Raw genomic sequence first — 17,364 nt, 5'->3', positions numbered from 1 at the left:
CCCTAAAAGGGTAGCCAAAATTTATATATATATATATAAAATTACATGCACCAATATAAACTTTACCTTCATCCACAAGCAAATACATCACATAGGTTGTATAAATCAGAGAAGGAAAGATAGGTTCCATGAGAAGAAAAGGGGGATGGTGGGTGGGTAGGTAACCTGGACTGCAACAGTGAATACACTCGAACATCTACATTTATTGTAAGTGTACACAACTGTACTATGTTCTTCGTGTTCCACTGTTGCAGTCATTACATTTGGGTAGATTCCCAAAGCTATGGTTGGGAGGCTGGAGCTAAACAGCATTAGGAGTGGCTATGAGACCCTGCAGAACTGCAGTGGCAAAGCCTGCCCTGGATTTAGAGTAGAGTGGCAGATGATAGTGCTTTGTAAAGGTGTGCACTGAACTCCAAGTAGCTGCCTCTAAAATGTCCATGGTTGGTACTACCCTGAGAAAGGCTGCTGAAGTGGCTGCAGCTCTGGTGGAATGTGGCCTAATGCCCTTAGGCACTGGCTTGCCATGGTATAAGTAGCAGAAACAAATGCAGTGGCCTATCCACTTTGAAATAGTCTGCTTTGAGATAGCCTTTCCTTGTGATCCTGCAGCATATGCCACTAGTAATTGCTCTTTCTGAAAACTTTGGTTCTGTCCAAGCAGAATCTAAGCTGTCTGTGTACGTCCAAAGAATGCAGAATTCTTTCCCCCTTGTTCTGTAGATTTGGATAAAAAGTTGGAAGATGAATGGTTTGGTTAAGAGCCACACTGGACACCACTTTAGGCATAAATGTTGGGTTTGTCCTCAGGGAGACCCTGTCTGGATAAAAATGATAAAAGGTTCCACAGCCATGAGTGCCTGTAGCTCTGAAACTCGTCTTGCAGAAGTTATTGCTAGGAGCAGAGCTGTTTTCCAAGATAAAAACTTTATATCAGCAGTAGCAGCTGGCTCAGAAGGAGGCAGGGTGAATTTTTTCAAGACATAGTTGAGGTCGCATGCAGGCATTGGTGATCTCCTTGGAGGCCTTAAATTTTTGGCTCCTCTGAGGTACTGTTTTAATAAGGGATGAGAAAAGATTGGTGGCTCTGCACTGTAATGAGCCGAAATGGCAGAGGCATGAATTTTAATAGATGAGAAAGATAGGCCTTTGTCCAGCATCTCAGTTAAGCATTGTAAAATCTGAGGAATATTTGGCACAGCTGTATCTGTTCCTTGTGCCTGGTTCCAAGCACAGAATCTCTTCCATTTTCCAGCATAAGATTTTCTAGTACTAGGCCTTCTGGCTTCCAAAATGACATCCAACACAGCTTTGCTGAGAGGTGTGTTTTGTATGACTACATTATCTGCCATGCTGCCAAGTTTAAAGTCCTGAGCTGGCTGTGCAGGATCTGATTGTTTTGCTGGGACAGTAGATGCGATACTTGAGGTAAGGTCCAAGCTGGGCATTGAGACAAGCTCCTTAATACTGGGTACCAGTGCTGGCGGGGCCAATCTGGTGCAATTAGTATCATCTTTGGCTTGTCCTATCTGACCTTTAGGAGTACCTTGGGGAGGAGAGGCAGAGGGGGAAAGGAATATACTGACAGGTTTTTCCAGCTGAAGGATAGGGTGTCCACTTTCCATGCTTGTCTGTGATAAATCCTTGTGCAGAATCTTTTTAGTTGGTAGTTGTGAGGGGAGGCCAATAGATCTATGTCCAGGCATCCCCATTTCCTTGTTATCATGCTGAAGACTTGTGGATCCAGCTGCCACTCATGGGGATCCATGAGGTTTCTGCTTAGTTCGTCTGCCAGAGTATTTTCCTTCCTGGCAGGAATTGTGCCTGCAGATGTACTTGGTAAGTCAATGTTGTGTCCCACAAAGTCATAGCTACTCTTCAAAGGGGGTAAGAATGTGTGCCCCCCTGCTTGTTTATATACCACATGACCGTGGTGTTGTCTGTCTTTATCAGTAGTTGTCCTGGATGAAGTAGGTCCTTGAAGGCTGTCAGGGCATTTTGAACAGCTAGCATCTCTTTTTGATTATGTAGATGCATTTAGTTTGAGGTCCATGTGCCCTGAATGCATCTTCCTGCCATGTGGGCCCCCCAGGCATAATCTGATGCATCCGTTGTTAGTGTCTGCCTGGCTGTGGGTAATGTGAATGGCTGTCCCTTGTTTTGGTGACAAGCCTTTGCCCACCATCGAAACTCCTGTTGCAGGCAGGGAATGAGAGTAATTATAGTTTCCAGGCTGTGGCAATGTTGAGTCCAAACACTTTTTAGGTACCATTGAAGTTTCCTCATATGCAGTCTTGCATATGGAATTAGTAGGATGCAGGATTCCATGAAGCCCAAAGCCTGCAGAATTTTTCTTGCAGGTAATTGGGCCTTTGTTGCTAACATTTTGAAATAGGTAGTCAGTTGCCTTTGTTTGTCTGGCGTGAGATAAGCCATCTGGGCAGTTGTATTTAAGCTTGCAACTAGGAATATTATCTCTTGAGAGGGTACTAGCTTTGATTTCTTTTCGTTGACTGTGTACCCTAGGCATGTTAGAAGTTTTTTCCCAAACGGCAGATGCTGTACAAGGATGTCCTTGTTCTCTGCTTGAATTAGACAGTCGCCCAAGTAAGGATATATTTGTATTCCTCTTTGTATGCAGAATGCAATTACTGGTGCCAGGCACTTTGTAAAGACCCTGGGCGCAGTAGATAAGCTAAAGGACAGTGCAGAGAATTGGCGATGCATTGAGCCAGCCTTGAATCTGAGGTGTCTTCTGCATATTTGTCTGATTGGGACATGCAGGTATGCCACTTTTAGGTCAAGTTACAAACCAAGCGTTCTTGCCCAGAATGGGCAGAAGCTGCTGCAAAGTCAACATTTTGAATTTTGGTATATCCAGGAATGTGTTCAGTATCGATAGGTCCAGTATTGGCCTCCAGGCGTTGTCCTTTCTGGGTACCAAGAACAGTTGAGTAAAATCCTTGTCCCCGCTCTTGCTCTGGCACTTGTTGAATGGCCCTCATGTCCATGAGGGATGAGACTTGTTTTTGTGTCTCTGCCCATTGATTTTTTGGCAGATCTGGCCAGCCGTTTGCCTTTGGCAGGGTATGGAGATGGAACTTGTAGCCTTGTGACACGATATTTAGAACCCACTTGTCCTGGGTTATAATGTGCCAATTTTGAGAAAAAAGTGCTAATTTCCCCCCTAAGGGTGCTGCCAGGAAATAAGTGCTTGGTGCAGGCAGGGGGAAGTCATTGGGACTGTTTCCTGTAAGGTTGTGATTTGTCTTCTCCACTTTTGGAGGTAGAAGCACCCCATTGCTTTGACCCGTATGAACCTTGTGCCTGGGATCTGCCTCTAGGGTGTCTTGATCTGCCCCCTTTGAGGTCTGTCTGACACAGGAAAGGACCAATTCTTTGTAGGCCAGTGTCGACTAAACCTAGGTGGGCTGTACTTTTAGAAATCTTTGACAGTCTGCATAGATTTAGCTTTGTCCTCCATTTTCTTTAACACCTCTTCTGCCTTAACACCAAACAAAATATCATGTTGTAAAGCTGCATCTAATCATTTAACTTTGACATGATCAGGCAGATTTTGTTCCTTTAGCCAAGCATGCCTCCTAATTACAGAACCCATAACTGCGGCCCTGCAGGAGGCCTCCAGAGAATCAAAACCACATTGCAAAGTATGTTTTCCAACTTGTTCAGCTGCATGCAATAAATCCTGCATTTCCTTGTTTTCAGCACATTCAGAGTATAACGACATTTTATGTTTAAGCAATGCCATGACATCTTGCTGATATTTAAGCATATGAAACTGACAGTTTAAGGCCCTTATAAACCTTTTTTCCCCATCTATCCAATGCCCTTGAATCTCTGTCAGAGGGGGTAGGGTTTTTTGCAGCAAAAGCCTTAACCCCTTTAGGACCCTGTGAAATAGTTTCTGGGTCTGTAGCAGGGTTTTTGAAAAGGAATTTGTGAGAGTCAGGAACCCTGTAATATCTGTCAGACTTAACAGGAGCTGGAGGTAAGGAGTCAGGGGTCAGACTAGACTCTGAAAATACATCATCTACAGTGTCTAACACAGGTGGAATGGCTAGAGGCCTGTGTTGAGTTAGTAAAAGGAAGTCCCTGAGCCTTTTCTTAGATTCTGAAAAATCTTGGCTCTCCCAGTGGAAATGCTTCCTCATGGTACATAAGGTTTCCCCAAAAGAATAGTCCTCAGGAGGAGAAGCTGAAGGAATAGATTCTTCAGCATCAGAATTCTCATAGAGGGGAAGAGAATATTCCTGGTCAGAAGAGGAATCAGAAGAAATAGAAACCTGGTCTGAAGATTCATAGTCCGTCTCTTGCCTAGGCCTCTTATCAGGAGGGGGATGGGAACCCCTGATCAAGGTAATCAAGTCTTCGGTCATTTTAAGCATCTGTTTTTTGGGCATGGATGCCTGTCCACATGGCTCTTGAGTTTGTTTCTTTGTCTTTGAAGGTGCTTTAGTCTTTGCCTTTGAAGCTGAAATCGGTTTAATGCATAGATGTTTAGGTCTGAATACACCCTCAGAAGCCGGTGCCTGCTCAGCGGCTCCGGACCCATCTGAAGGAATACTGTCCAAGGCTCCAATACCTTGAGTTTCCAGCGGCATAGCCGACTCCACGTGGGAGTCAGTAGCGGCCTGCGACTCTAAAGTAGCGGGCGTCAGGGGCTGCAAAAGCGCCTCACTGAGAACCGGCGACTGGCTTAGGAGAAGCTTCGTCGTTGGTTTTCGGCCTTGTTGTCTATCTTTCTCTTTGTGTTTTTTGTGAACTTCGGTAGTCGGATGGCTATCCGACAGCATTTCTGGATAATTAAACATGCGTCCAAAGTAGTTTAATGCCAAATCATACCGACGCTTAATAGTGCGTTGGTTAAATCTAGCAAAAAACCGACAACCTGAAACGTTATGGTCAGGGCCTAGGCAAGGAATACAGTAAGAATGAAAGTCCTTATGAGTTATTTGCTTTCCACAAGAAATACAATTATTAACTTTTTCTGACATCGGTCTGAAACAAGAAAAAAGTTTCCCCAACGGGGTACTTAGCTTTAATGAAGAGTTCGGATCTGAAATTCGAACACGAAAATCTCAGGAGTCGGCCGACCAGCAGTTGCGAACTACTTCTGCTTCGGGCACCACGCAGCAAGAAAGACTAAAGAAAATGGCGTTGGCTGCTTCTTTTATACCCCTGATGACCTGACGTCAGGGAAGGGGCAACAGCAGCTGATGCAGGACCCAAGACTTTGGAATTCAGGCCGAATGAGGGCAACTTACCAGCAGGATTACTCAAATGTAATGACTGCAACAGTGAAACACTAAGAACATCTGTTCATTTTCCCCCACTTTTTCTGATTAAGTTTTGTAATGTCTATGAGCTTAATGAAATGTTTTTGCCCTGAACACAAAATAGTGTGGAAGCCTGGCACCGGTGATGTAAGTGTCTGACTGGGAGAAATATCACAGATTTGCATGTGATAATGTGTACTATAGCTAGAGAGCAGAATAGAGTAGACGAATTAAGAGCCAGAATGAGTGTAGGCTTTCCACCCTCTCCTAAATGGTGAAAGCTGATTCGACGACAAGAACAGTTCCAGCATATCTTTGAAAGTCGCGAGGCGTATACTAGTATGGAGTTTATCATGGCTATTTCTTAATTATCGAAAATGTAGGATGATGTTTCTTGGGATTGGACTTTTGTGGTATTCAGCTGTGTTTTTCAGCAATACTTCTTCACGTAATTTGGAATTTCACGTTAATTTGGAAGGTGTGCACTAATGGGTTGTCGATGTGCTGGTCAAGTTTGCTTTGTTTGTATTCGGCTATATGTCGTTCGGCATAGTGTAGTTCGGTCGTTTCAGTTTTCGGCAATGTGTAAATTCGTTAATGTGGTCTCAGCAATGTGTAATTCGGCGTAATGTTAATTCGGCCATTAGATATGAATCCATATATATATATATATATATATATATATATATATATATATATATATATATAAATATATATATATATATATATATATATATATATATATATATATATATATATATATATATATATATATATATATATATATATACACACACATACACACAGACATATACATACATCCACACACACACATATACACACATACATATATATATATATATATATATATATATATATATATATATATATATATACATATATATATATATATATATATATGTATTTTTATACTGTATTTCCCCGAAAATAAGACCGGGTCTTATACTCTTTCCCCCGCCGAAATACACATTAGGGCTTATTATCAGGGGATGCCTTATTTACCCCCTGTACAACAATTTACATTTATTCATTTACTCATACACAAATCGACATTTATTCATGTACAAAAATCGACATTTATTTGATACTTTTCTGTTATTGGGCAACAGTTCTAAGTAATGTGTTAACAGTTGTGTGAGAATTCTACATAAACAGTGCAACAAACATTTCAACTTCAGAATATCTACACCTTGGCTTTCACAGTGCAATATTTCATGCTTAACAGAAAGTACACAAAAATCTCAATACATGTGCATTGGACGAGGGGCATAAAACTGAAAGCAGAAGCAATCCATTCTGTTGCCCCGATAATGGAAAAGTTATTCAAATGCAGTCATGTCATCTTCTTCTGGAACATCGTCATAAGTCTCCAACCCCCGAATTCTGGCCTGAATTTCTTGCGACTCCATTTCCTGTAGAACCACTGGCCCCAATCTGTCATGCCTAGCAATAGAGCTCTCCTTAAATGAGCACTGCTTGTCCAAGTAGCCTGATCGTAGTGCATTGGCAACACAGCTGTCTGATTTTATCCCATGAAATTTTCACCCAAGTCATGACATCTTGCAGGCTAGGCTTCACAAAGTTTCCATGCTGATTTCTCTCCATTCTATTTCAATGTAGTCATTGAGTTCCATGCACAAATGGTCCTTGAATGGCTTGTTTTTTGCAATATCAAGAGTCTGGAGATAGGCAGTCATTCCTGCGGAAATCATTATTTGATCTATTCTTCTCCGTGCAAGGAATTTCTTCATGTCTTTAGCATGGTCAGTGCTGGCTGAATCCCAGACTAGCAGACCTCTTTCGCCACCTCACAAAATAAGTGGCAGCATTACATTGACCGACTTTCTTATAACTGCTTGTGTAAACCAGGCATTTTCGGTTTCAAGAATGTAAATGCCTGAAACACTTCAAACTTATCTTTCTTGCCCTTACTAATGATTAGAGGTGGGGTTTTCTTTCCATCTAGATGAATAGCCAAAATACAGGAAACACGTGCACTCTCCTTACCAGTGGTGGGAATGTAGATTGATGAGGCACCCCTCTGATCAATTGTTGTTTAAGATCCTTGGCCCATAAACACTTCAGTTTCATCCATAGCAATCATGTTGGAGAGTTGGTGTTTAGAAAAGTTGATGACATCAACAAAGGACTTGAACGCAAGTGCACATTTAATAACTTCAGTATCTTCCAGCTTGAACAGTGCTGTTGATCTTCTTAGAGACAGTTCATATCACTGAAAGAAGCCATCCAGCCAGTGTTGTGATGCTTTGAATTCTTCTGGGGATATTTCTAACTGTGGTGCCATTGCAAGGGCAAATGCTTAAATATCAGCCCTAGGTACAACCAAAGCCTTTGATCTCCTGTTAGCAATCCATTCATAGATGATGTCTTACAGTTCAGGAAATAATGGGTGCTGACCTGATCCACACTTGCACTTCTTAGCATTTCCCTCATCGGCCTGTTGACTCAGGTTATCGTAAGCTGCACACCATTTTCGGACCATTCGGAGATCTAACTTCTCTTTGCAGAAAGCCCTCAGATTCTTTCCCTGAGAGTCCTCCATGATTTCCTTTCTTGTACTCAATGGAATACCTCCTTCTTTAGGTACTCATCTTGTCGGGGGGGGGGGTGTTAATTGAAGACTTACGAGACTGGAGTGGCAACACAAAATGGTAACGGTTAAGAAGACACAACCACAGCTGTTCGTTATCATGTGCGCACGTTTTACGCACATTGTCTGTACTTTGACCAATCAAAGTACACCTGCCAGTGTTTATGGTCCAAGGATCTCAACCGTCACCTGTGAGTGATGATTAGGGTTAGAGTAAGAATCGTGGAGGACTCCCAGGTAAAGAATCTTATGACTTTCTGCAAAGAGAAGAAGTTGGGGGTCCGAATGGTTTGAAAATTGCAAACAGAGTACGATAAACTCAGTCAACGGGTGTCAATAATATAATTTTATAATTCAGCATGCCTGTCGTGTGTTGTTGACAATCTTAACTGGGGCTTATTTTTGGGATAGGGCTTATATCATGACCACCCTGGAAAACCATGCTAGGCCTTATTCTCTGGTTAGGTCTTATTTATGAAGAAATATGGTATCCAACCCAGGAAAAGAGCTCTCCCACCTGGTTAGAAGTGGAAGCCATGAGGAGGTCCCTCCTGATGGAAGTCCTTAAGGGAGAGAGAGGTGGAAAACGGCCAGGCTAGGAGAGATGCTGCCTGGGTGAAGGGGTCCTAGTCAGGCGGAGACCCCACGATGGAAATCTTCTAGGGAGCGCCGGGCGGAGTGTTGCAGGGCCTGGAGAACTACCCCCTGGGTGAGCAGGGTCAGGCAGAGGCCCCCACAATGGACATCCTTAAGGGAGTGAGCGGTGGAGATCTGCATGGCCTGCAGAGCTCCTGCCAGACAGGGGAAGGCGTCCGACCTCGCCCGGTACACGACAGCATCCTTGAAAAATCACAAGGTCCCCGGAGGTGCTCTGGATGGGAGAGCAGGGGCACACGGAAGTCTTGATGAGGGTGGACCTGCCCCTTGGTGGCCGAGGGGAGTTCTGCGAGGCCAGCAGTGATAGGAGGGAAATCCCCCTGAGAGGGTCTGAGGGCACGGGGACACGGTACGATTTGGCAGCCTTCAGGGGATATGCAGGAGACAGAGACCATGGAGCTCTGGACCAGAAAGAAGTGGGATGTGGAAGTCCCAATGAGAGCTGGCCTGCCTCTCCTCGGTGGCCAAGGGGAGTTTCGCGAGGCCGACCGGGATCGGATCGAAACTTCTCGGAGAGGAACCGAGGGTACACGTGACACGGCACGGTTTGGCAGCCTGCAGGGGACATGGAGGAGGCGGGGTCCCCCAAGGTGAGTAGGGGCAGTAGCTGGGAGAAACTGCTGACAGCGCGGGCGTGCCAAGGAGACAGGGCACGACTTGGCAGCTTTCAGGAGATTTGGGGGAAGACGGGGATCGTGGTGCTTTGGATCGGAAAAGGAGGGGGACGTGGAAGTCCAGATGAGAGCGAGCCTGTCCCTCGGTGACGGAGGGGAGTTCTGCGGGGCCGGCCTGGATCAGAAGTAGGTCCCCCTGAGAGGCTGTGAGGGCATGGGGACAGGGCACGGTTTGGCAGCCTGCAGGGGATATATGGAAGACAGGGACCATGGTGCTCTGGACCGGAAAGGAGGGGGGATGTGGAAGTCCCGATGAGAGCGGGCCTACCTCTCGGCGGCCGACAGGAGTTCCATGGGGCTGGCTGGGATCGGAGAGAGTTCCCCCTGAAGGCTCTTAGGGGATGGGGACACGGCACGGCTTGGTAGCCTCCAGAAGGTATGTAACAAGGAAAAGAGCCCTCCTGCCCAGTTAGAAGTGGAAGCCTGGAGGGGGAGTCCTTTCCGGTGGAAGTCTGGAAGGGGGAGAGAGGCGGAAGGCAGCCGGGCAGGGAGCACTCCCACCTGTGTTAGAGGATCTGGACCATGCCCCCCCAGTGGGATGGAAGTCCTTAAGGGAGCGTTTGGCGGAAGGCTGCGGGGCCAGGAGTGCTCCTGCCTGGGTGAGCGGGGTCAGGCAGATCCCCCCATGACAGAAGTCCTCAAGGGAGCATTTGGCGACGGCTGTGGGCCTAGAGAGCTCCTGCTAGACAGGGGAAAGGCGTCCCACCTTGCTCGGTACCTGACAGTGTCCCCGAAATGTTGCAAAGTCCCTAGAATGGCTCTGGACCGGAAAGGAGGGGGCTTGGAAGTCCCGATGAGAGCATACCTGCCCCTTGGTGGCTGAGGGTTGTTCTGCGAGGGTGGCTGGCATATGAGGGAAGTCCGTCTGAGAGGCTTCGAGGGCATGGGGACACGGCATGGTTTGGCAGACTGTAATTGGAATGAGTACACTTTAAATCCTTTAATGAGGATCTATTGGAGGGCAAGTGCATTGCCAGCAGCCATTGTAATTCCAGTTCCAATAGCGTATATTAAGGTTGCTGCAGTTAAAAAGCTCGTAGTTGGAACTTGGGATCGGGCTGGCGGTCTGCCGCGAGGTGAGCTACCTCCTGTCCCAGCCTCTGCCTCTCAGCACTCCCTCGATGCTCTTAACTGAGTGTCCCAGGGGTCTGAAGCGTTTACTTTGAAAAAATTAGTGTGTTCAAAGCAGGACGGTCATCTAAATACTTCAGCTAGGAATAATGGAATAGGACTCCAGTTCTATTTTGTTGGTTTTCGGAACTGGGGCCATGATTAAGAGAGATGGCAGGGGGCATTCGTATTGTGCTGCTAGAGGTGAAATTCTTGGACTGGCACAAGACAAACGAAAGCAAAAGCATTTGCCAAGAATGTTTTCATTAATCAAGAACGAAAGTTAGATGTTTTAAGACAATCAGAAACCGTCGTAGTTCCAACCATAAACGATGCCGACTAGCAATCTGGCAGAGTTATTCCCATGACCCGCTGGGGAGCTTCCAGGAAACCAAAGTCTTTGGGGTCCAGGGGGAGTATGGTTGCAAAGCTGAAACTTAAAGGAACTGACGGAAGGGTACAACCAGGTGTGGAGCTTGCAGCTTAATTTGACTCAACACGGGAAACCTCACCTGGCCCAGACATGGAAAGGATTGACAGACTGATAGCTCTTTCTCAATTCTGTGGGTGGTGGTGCATGGTTGTTCTTAGTTGATGGAGTGATTTGTCTGGTTAATTTCAATAACGAATGAGACTCCGCCATGCTAACTAGTTATGCGTCCCAGTGCGGTCGTCTCCAACTTCTTAGAGGGACAAGTGGCTTTCAGCCACACGAGACTGAGCAACAACAGGTCTGTGATGCCCATAGATGTCCGGGGCTACACGCGTACTACACTGAATGGATCAGCATGTGTCTACCCTTGGCCAACAGGTCCGGGTAATCCAGTGAACCCCATTCGTGATAGGGACTGGCGATTGCAATTATTTCCCACGAACGAGGAATTCCCAGTAAGTGCAGGTCATAAGCTCACGTTGATTAAGTCCCTGCCCTTTGTACACACCTCCCGTCGCTACTACCAATTGGATGGTTTAGTGAGGTCCTCGGATCGGACCTGCTGGAGTTGGTCACGGCCCCGGCGGTGCACCGAGAAGACAATCAAACTTGACTATCTAGAGTAAGTAAAAGTCGTAACAAGGTTTCCGTAGGTAAACCTGCAGAAAGTACAGTTGTGTACACTTACCATAAATGTAGACGTTCGAGTGTACTCACTGTTGCAGTCATCACACATGGGTTATCCTGCCAGTGGTAACCCTCAGTCGGCCCGAATACCAGAGGCTTAATATTTCTGCGTTGATTGCTCTCACTCCAGGACTGACGTCAGGTATTCAGTGGTATAAAATCAGGCAGCCAACGCCATTACATCAGTTATTCAGGGGCCCCCAAATAGGGAGCCAGGTTATGGTAGAAGAACACCACCAGTAGAAAGTAAATACCAAAAATCCCTGTAATGAGTGAGGAAGAGAGAGAGAAAGAGACAAGGGGGATGCAGGGTGGGAAACCAGGACTGCAACAGTGAATACACTCAAACATCTACATTTATGTTAAGTGGACACAACTGTACTATGTTCTTTGTGTTCCACTGTTGCAGTCATCACACTTGGGTTGATTCCCAAAGCTGAAAAAAAGGGTGGAGGCAGTCAAGAAGACTGGGGGGCTGGCTAGGATGCCCTGCCAGACTGCAGTTGTAAAGCCTGCCCAGGATTTGGAGAAAATAGGCAGGTGATAATGCTTGGTGAAGGTATGAACAGAATTCCCTGTTGCACCCTCCAGGATGTCCCTGGAGGGGACCCCTCTGAGAAAAGTTGCAGAGGTGGAGGTTGCCCTGGTGGAATGTGTCCTGACCACCTAAGGGTCAGTTTCCCGTGGTATTTGTAGCAGAAATGGAAACAGTGTGCTATCCATTTGGAGACTGTTTGCTTGGATATGGCCTTGCCCTCTGCCCCCTGCTTCAAAGCTGACTAGCAATTGGTCAGTTTTCCTAAAAGATTTAGTTCTATCCATGAAGAGTCTGAGCTGTCTGTGCACATCTAGAGAATGCAGAATCCTTTCTCCCTTGTTTTGTGGATTAGGGAAAAAGGTGGTCAAATAAATAGATTGGGTGAGAGCCACACTGGATACCACTTTAGGCATGAAAGTTGGGTTAGTCCAGAGGGAGACCCTGTCATCATAAAAATGATGAAGGGCTCTAGTGACATGAGTGCTTGTAGCTCTGAAACTCCTCTAGCTGAAGTGATGGCCAGAAGCAAGGTTGTTTTCCAAGAGAGGAATTTTAACTCTGCTGAAGCTGCAGACTCAAAGGGGGGTAGTGTGAGCTTTTCCAACACAAAGTTAAGGTCCCAAGCTGGGGTAGCAGCTCTTCTGGGTGGCCTTAAATTGTTATCCCCTCTTAGAAACTGTTTGATGAGAGGGTGAGAAAAGAGAGGTGGCTCTGTGCTGTAATGAGCAGAGATGGCAGAGGCATGAATTTTAATGGAAGAGAAGGATAGGCCCCTGTGTAGTAAGTTTTCTAGGCAATCCAGGATGAGAGGTAGGGTGGTCTGTGTTGTTTCAGCTCCTTTAGCCTGGATCCAGGTGCAATACCTTTTCCACTAGTCAGCATACGATTTTCTAGTGCTGGGGCATCTGGCCTCACATATAACATCCAGGACTTACTTGCTTAGACTGGCAACTGGAAGAGAGGTCAGGAAATAAGCCAGGCTGCTAGGTTCAGGGTCTGCAATTGTGGATGCATGAATTCTCCATTCTGCTGGGACAGGAGAGTTGGGATCTGAGGTAGGTGCCATGGTGGCAGGGGTGACAAACTGAGCAGCAGTGGGTACCAGTGCTGGCTAGCTAAGTCTGGGGCAATCAAGATTGCTATTGGTTTTTCTTCTCTTATTTTGAGTAGTACCCTTGAAGTAGAGGTGGAGGGAGAAATGCATAGATCGAGAGGTTTACCCATTGGAAGGATATGGCATCCACTTTCCAGGCCTTGCTGTGAGGTTCCCTGGTGCAGTATTTGCTGAGCTGGTGATTGTTGTGGGAGGCAAAGAGGTCCACCTTTGGGGTGCCCCATTTCTGGGTTACAAGGTTGAAGGTGCTGTGGTCTAGCTGCCACTCATGTGGGTCTAGGAGGTTTCTGCTTAAGTTGTCTGCCAGAGAGTTGTGGGAGCCTGGCAGGAATTCTGCTTGCAGGTGAATTGGAATGGCTGAAGCCGTGTGCCAAAGGGTTATGGCAAGCCTGCAGAGGGGATAAGAGTGAGTTCTTCCCTGCTTTTGATGTACCACATCACTGTGGTGTTGTCTGTTTTGATCAGTAGAGGCCCCGGGGAGAGTAGGGGTCTGAAAGCTGTCAAAGCATGCTGAACAGCTAGCAACTCTTTTTGGCCGATGTGCAGATGTATTTGATTTGGGCTCCAATGGCCCTGAATGCACCTGCCATCCAGGTGTGCACCCCAGGCATAATCTGATGCATCTGTGGTTAGGGTCTGGGCAGTGTGGGGTTGTGAGAAGGGAAGACCCTTGTTGTGGTTGCATGCTGCTACCCACCAAAGAAAATCTTTCCTTAGACAGGGCATCATAGGTATGATAGTTTCCAGGTCCTGAGAGTGTTGACACCAAAGGCTTTTTAGGTACCACTGAAGTTTCCTCATATGCAGTCTGGCATATGGAATGAGTAGAATGCAGGAGGGCATGAACCCTAGAGCTTGTAGGATTTTCCTTGTGGATAACTGGGTTCTGGTGGCTAGTTGAAAGAGGCAGCCCGTCAGATAGGCTTGTTTTTTTTGGAGTAAGGAATGCCATCTGGGAAGCTGTTCCCAGGCTTGCTCCCAGGAATACAATTTTCGGAGTGGGTACTATTTTGGATTTCTTTTCGTTTACAGTGTACCCCAGGGAAGTCAGTAGGTGCTTTACAAAGATCAGGTGCTGTAACAGCTTTTCCTGACTGTCTGCCTGAATCAGGCAGTCATCTAAATAGGGGTAAATTTGAATATTCCTTTGTCTGCAAAAAAACATGGCTGGAGCCAGGCATTTTGTGAAAACTTTGGGAGCAGTGGATAAGCCAAAGCACAGAGAACTGAAACTGTATAGATCCTGCTCTGAAATGGAAATATTTTTTGCAGGAATCCCTAACTGGGATGTGTAGATAGGCTTCTTTTAGGTCTAGGGTGGCTAACCAAGCATCCTTGGATAGCATAGGAAGAAGCTGCTGGAGGGTGAGCATTTTGAATTTTGGTATCACCAGGAAGGTGTTTAGAATTGATAGATTGGGCGCCAGGTGCCCTCTTTTCTGGGTACCAGAAAAAGCCTGGAATAGAAACCTTGGCCTATCTGGTCTGCAGGAACAGGCTGTATTGCCCTCATGGACAGCAAGGAATAGACTTGGTTTTGTGCCTCTGCCCACTGGTTTGGAGGAAGATCTGGGAACCCTTTGGGGTAGGTAGCATGTGGAAATAAAATTTGCATTCCTGGGGCACTATGTTGAGAACCCATCGGTCGTAGGTGATAGAGGCCCAGTTTTTGGCATGGGAGAAGAGTTTTCCTCCTTGGGGCACAAGCAGGTGGGCAGAAGTAAGGGGTGGAGGTGTAAGGTCATTGTGAGTTCTTTCCATAAGGGGGTGGCTTAGCACTCCCTATTTTTGAAGTGGAGGAACTCCACTGCTTAGATCTCTGCATTCCCTGGGACTGCTTTCTGGGGGGGCTGCTTCCCCTAGGTCTAGTCTGAGCTGGTCTTGAGGGGGCCAGAAAGGACCAGTGCTTGGAGGGACAATGCCAACTGAACCTCGGAGGCTGGACCTGCAAGAAGTCTTTAATTGTCTACATACATTTAGCTTTTTCTTCCATCTTTTTTCAAGACCTCTTCTCCTTTAGTGCCAAACAAATTGTCTTTGTTCAATGGTGCGTCCAATGAAAAATCCTCTGGAGGAGAGGCAGAAGGAATGGACTCCACTGCATCTGAATCCTCATAAGCAGACAAGGGTTGCATGTCTTCCTATTTAGAAACCTCAGAGACATCGGACTCCTGGTCAGATAAAACTGCTGGGAACAAGTTTCTTTTTCTTTTGGAAGGGGTAGGCTGGCTTCCCTGAATAAGGAAGATAATAAGGTCTTCTGCCATTTTAAGCATTTGCGACTGAGGCATAGAAGCAGGTGCTTGAGCTTGGGTCATCTTTTTTTAGGCGCAGTTCATACTCTGGGCCTTTTAAACTGTATTTTTAGAAAGAACTGAAGACGCAAAAGAAGTCGTTGGTTTGCATCGAGTATTGGTAGTGCGAAGAACTTCCTCGGAAGCCAGTGCCTGCTCAGCGGCTCCAGACACATCCAAGGTAGAGGCATCCACAGGATCCTTAGTCAAGGAGTCTTGCGGCATACCAGACTCTGAACGGGTCTCAGTAGCAGCCTGCGAATCCACAGAAGTGGGCATCGAGGGTTGCAAAAGCGCCTCACTGATGATTGGCGAACTGGCGACTAGCTTAATGGAAGTTTTATCGGCAGTTTTGGACCTGTGCGGTTGGCCTCTGAATTTATCCTTACGTTTTTTCGGAAGATCAGTAGTTGGATGGCTTACCAAAGCCATTTCAGAATACGGAGATTGAGAGTGAAAATATTTAGCTACAATATGGGCCTGATGACGTATAGTTCTAGCGTTCAACAATGCACAAAACCGACAGTGAGGAACGTCATGGTCTGGGCCTAAACAGAAGATGCAGTAAAATGGAAAACTCGGGGTGGTATTTGCTTTCCACAGGCGTCAGAATTGTTAACTTTTTCTGACATCGGTTAGAGCAAGAAAAAAGGATCCTCAACGGGGTACTTAGCTTTAGAAGACTTCAACTTCAGTTCTCAAACAAAAACTCAGGTAGTGGCTGACCAGCACTCATGCGAACTGCTTCTGCTTTGGAATCCTCGACAAGAAAGACTGATGTAATGGCGTTGGCTGCCTGATTTTATACCACTGATAACGTCAGTCCTGGAGCAACAGCAACCGACGAAGAAATACTAAGCCTCTGGTATTCGGCCTGACTGAGGGCTATACCCTGGCAGGATAACCCAAGTGCGATGACTGCAACAGTAAAACGCAAATAACATCGATCATTAATGCTGAGGGTCCCGGGGCGGCGCCATCCTCGGGTACCAGGGCCTCTGCTCGCTCCGCTACCCTGACCCTCTACATCTCTCTCTCTCTCTGACTCATATCTCTCCATGTGCCCTGGTGTAGGCCGGCGGGACTGAGCCCGTGACTCCAGAGGGGAGGGAGGGAGAGAGGAGGGATGGTGTCTGTCCCCACTCGCCTCTCAGTGGTGGGAGGGGGTTCCATCCGTGCGGTGGGAGGTATGGGCGCTCCTCTGCTGCCCCAAGGGGATAGTGGTGGAGGGTGCACCCAGCCTAGCAGTGCGGTCCACCACTCAACCCGGAGGTGGCTGACTCCTTGTGCAGTAGGAGGAGGGAGAAGGTGTCGTCCAGGCAGGAGGGTGATGACCTCCTCCCTGGCCGCGTGGGGCCATCCCCGGTGATGACACACTGTAGTCCTCCCCTCTTTGTCGGTCTTGGGTACCTGTGGAGGATACCCCGCCCCATGCGGGGCATCAGTTCAAAGATCTGGAAGGTCGGTGGTGCAGCTGCGTGCCAGCTGCCACGGGACTCCCTGCCGTCCTGCGGTGCGGGGCCAGTAACCCCAGTATGGGCTCCCGGGATGATGCCTGGTGTATTTCGCATGCTCGTCTAGAGGTGCGATGCCACATGGGCAGTGGTGCCCCCTGCAAATGGGAACTTTGCGACTCTAAGCGGTGGATCACTCGGCTTGTGCGTCGATGAAGAATGCAGCTAGCTGCGAGAACTAATGTGAACTGCAGGACACACTGATCATCGACACTTCAAACTAACTTTTCGGCCCTTGGTTACTCCCAGGGCTATGCCTGTAAGAGGGTCGTTGTGCCTTCCATCTCCCCAGGGGGTGTCAGGCCACCATCGAGGGGGTGGCTGTAAAGCCGTGGGAGCCCACCGCTGGCCTCCATCCCACCAGGGAAAGATGCGGACGGAGGAGAGAAGTCCCCCGCCACCCCGAGCTGGCAA

The 17,364-nt window shown here is 47.1% G+C and overlaps 1 protein-coding gene and 1 non-coding gene across 3 annotated transcripts in view; one reads left to right on the top strand and one right to left on the bottom strand.

Annotated features, from left to right (window-relative positions):
- Window positions 1-17,364, bottom strand: part of SLC25A26 (solute carrier family 25 member 26) — a 2,337,350-nt gene that overhangs the window by 1,784,412 nt on the left and 535,574 nt on the right. The window lies entirely within an intron of this gene.
- On the top strand, window positions 17,068-17,221 carry LOC122807384. The gene has a single exon (XR_006365685.1). It is a non-coding gene; the product is annotated as a 5.8S ribosomal RNA (ribosomal RNA).

The sequence above is a fragment of the Protopterus annectens genome, chromosome 7.part0, assembly GCF_019279795.1.
Source record: "Protopterus annectens isolate FY-2018-M chromosome 7.part0, PAN1.0, whole genome shotgun sequence".
Taxonomy (NCBI): Eukaryota; Metazoa; Chordata; order Ceratodontiformes; family Protopteridae; genus Protopterus; species Protopterus annectens.
The sequence above is the reverse complement of the archived record's forward strand: the minus strand, read 5'-3'. Positions and strand labels throughout refer to the sequence as shown.